This window comes from Histoplasma capsulatum (assembly GCF_000150115.1).
Source record: "Histoplasma capsulatum G186AR genomic scaffold supercont2.18, whole genome shotgun sequence".
In the NCBI taxonomy this organism is placed as follows: domain Eukaryota; kingdom Fungi; phylum Ascomycota; class Eurotiomycetes; order Onygenales; family Ajellomycetaceae; genus Histoplasma; species Histoplasma capsulatum.
The window spans coordinates 139,929-142,737 of record NW_025544818.1 but is presented as its reverse complement, the minus strand read 5'-3'; positions in this window follow the sequence as shown (position 1 = coordinate 142,737).

The following is a 2,809-nucleotide window of genomic DNA, read 5'->3' as shown; positions in this document are numbered from 1 at the left end:
AGGACAACAAAAGAAATGAACAAAGACAGGTTAGGCATGAAAGTGGAAGAAAAGGAGGATAGGATCGAAGTGTTGTTGGGAGGAAAGAAGGGCATGAAGTGAGGTAGATGAAAAGTTGTAGGTGTAGAGAAGTGAGAACGGAGAAGAGAGAGGAAAATAAGGGGCGAAAGGGTTGAAAAGGGGGACTCACCAACTGCGACTTGTGAATCTGCGTTGCCTGTGACAAGAGGAACAACAAGTCAGTCAGTCAGTCATATTTTGATGACATAGCTCAACAGAATTTTTCAGATACGAAACTGAGGAAAGAAGCCATCAAATCCCGAAGCACATCCACTATCACTACTGTACAGACTCCATTCACTTCATGACCTCCCCTCCGCCCAACGACCTGAGAATGCTCAACCAACCAACTACCAGCTGTCCCGCTCTCCCCAACCCCTCACCCCCCATCAATTGCCCCCAACCAAACAACAGATGTGGAACAATGATAATAGCGGCGGCAACGACACAACAACACAGCAACTCAACTCACCGAGGAAAGGAAGTCCAGAGACTCCGGTAAAGGCAGCGGCTGAGCACTGTTGAAGGCGGGCCATGAGGAAAGTTTGCTGGCGTCGGTGGTGAAGCGACGTTGGAGGTTTGCACGCACATCGGAAGGTGGTTGGAAGGTGGAGATATAGCTAGCGGTCTGAACTCTGGTGGGCGAGGGGTAGCTGGAGAAAGGCGAGTCGGAGGGCGGGGAGCGAGGGGAGGAGAAGCGGAGCTCTTCGAGACGCTCGCTCAGACCGTTCTTGAAGCCCATTGTATAATGGGTATGTGGTTATGTGGGTGTGACGGTGGCACAGCTACAGGGACGCAGGAAGATTGGACATGTCAGAACGAAGGCGGGGGTTGGGGAAAGACAGAGAATGGACGAGAGATAGCAACAGAGCAAGGCCAAAAAGGGGGACAGAGGGAGGTAGAAGCTGTCTGGGGCAGCCGGGGCCAGCAATTGGTCAAGGGGAAAAGAGTGCAGAGGGGGGAGAGGGGCGGGGGAGGGTAGGGAGGAGGAGAAGGGAGGGGATTTAGAGGGGGGGTTGAGGATTTGAGGTTGGAGGTTGAGAAGTTGAGGATGATGAGATAGGGGAGGAGGCGAGAGGGCCGAGGTGGAGCATGACTAAACACGGGCTAGTTGGCGGTGTGTTCCTTTGACTTTTAACTAGAACGCACCAGACCAAGGGGTTATTTGTTCCCCGCCCCCAGTCACATCCACACACATGTCATGCCACGGGCTAATTTTTGCCTATTCAGGAGAGGATGGAAGGAGGAAAGGCAGGAAGGAAGAAAACCGCAAGCTGGATAGGATCGAAAGGATTACTCACACAGGTATGCTGGTTTCGATAACTCTAGAAAATAGGCACGGAAGGATGTACGCAGTGTCTGCTGCTTGTCAAGGACGTCGGGTCGAGTGTCCCAAGCTATCTCAGGATCAGGTCAATCAATTCAACCCCAAAAGCGCTGCTCGCCTTGACAGTGGCCCACAGCTCTAGACGCAAGGCCGCTGCTGTATCGCGTGTCTCCAAGTCAACTTCAAGAGTATATACATGCGCGCACACAATATACAACATATACACACTTTTTCTTGTGGGAAATTATCCTTCTCCCCTCGATGTTGCATTCCCTTTCTGGTTAATTGTTTTGCCCTTATTTTCCTTCTTTGCTTTTCTGTTCCCCTTTTTGTTCGCTGTTCTATCTCCTATGGGGATTGTATCAATGTTGGTACAGCTGGATCGATATCGGTCCGATCAACTCAGGATCGATCGTCGAACTGCGTGAGATGGAGGTCTCACACAAGTGGGGCTTTCTTCCTTCGTTTCTTACTCTTCTTCTTCTTCTTCTTCTCACACGGGAATTTACTCAACTCTTGGAAAAAAAAGAATGTAGGATGAAAAAATCAACAGGATCACCAGCAAAAATAAGGGACTGACACTTTTTTCGAATTTCGGTAGGCCTAAGGTAGTCAAAGGGAATAAGAGTGTATATGTTTATCAAGAAAAACACACAAACGGAGAAAGTGGATAGGTAGGAAGAAAGGTCACAGGAAACGAGAGAATTGTTGTGTTGTACAGAGAAAGAGGCGACGAGAGGAGATTGTGAGGAGGAAGACGATGTTTGATATTTGATTCCAATTCACCACTTTTTCAACAGAAGTGTCTGAGGGAAGAGTGAGTAATCATCAACGAGCAGAGAGACAGGGGAACGGAGCGAAGAGGGAAAGATCATGATAAAAAAAAAGCCAAAAAAAAAAAAAAGAAAGCAAGCACGCACGCACGCAAGCTACAATCAGAACGACAAACGGTGGAGAAAGCAAGATGCACCTATGACATGACGGCGAAATTCTAGGTCCGGGGAAGGTGAGAGAAAGGGATTGGCCGACGTGGTTGAAACGTATATCTGCATGCTCAACAGACAACAATGCACTGATTGCCTGGCGGGAATAAGGCGGCGGTGGGGCAGTATGTCTGTATGTGTGGATACATGTACTGCACAACTTGGAGGCTGGAGCGCACGGCCTATCCAAAATGCCAGATTGGAAGAAGCCGTGAGCAGTAAGGATTAACCCTTGCTATGCTGCAGGGAATAACCCACCGAGATGGACTTAGCCTTGAGCTATTTGTCGAGTTATATTTGCTGTAAGTTAAAGTTACATCATGGAGGTATGCGACTACATTCATTCCTTTTGAACATTTCCCCTTGGAAGATCACGGACATGCATTTTCGGTTCCTCTCATCTTCTCTCGCTTGCTTTTCGCTGGGATGTAGGAATCCC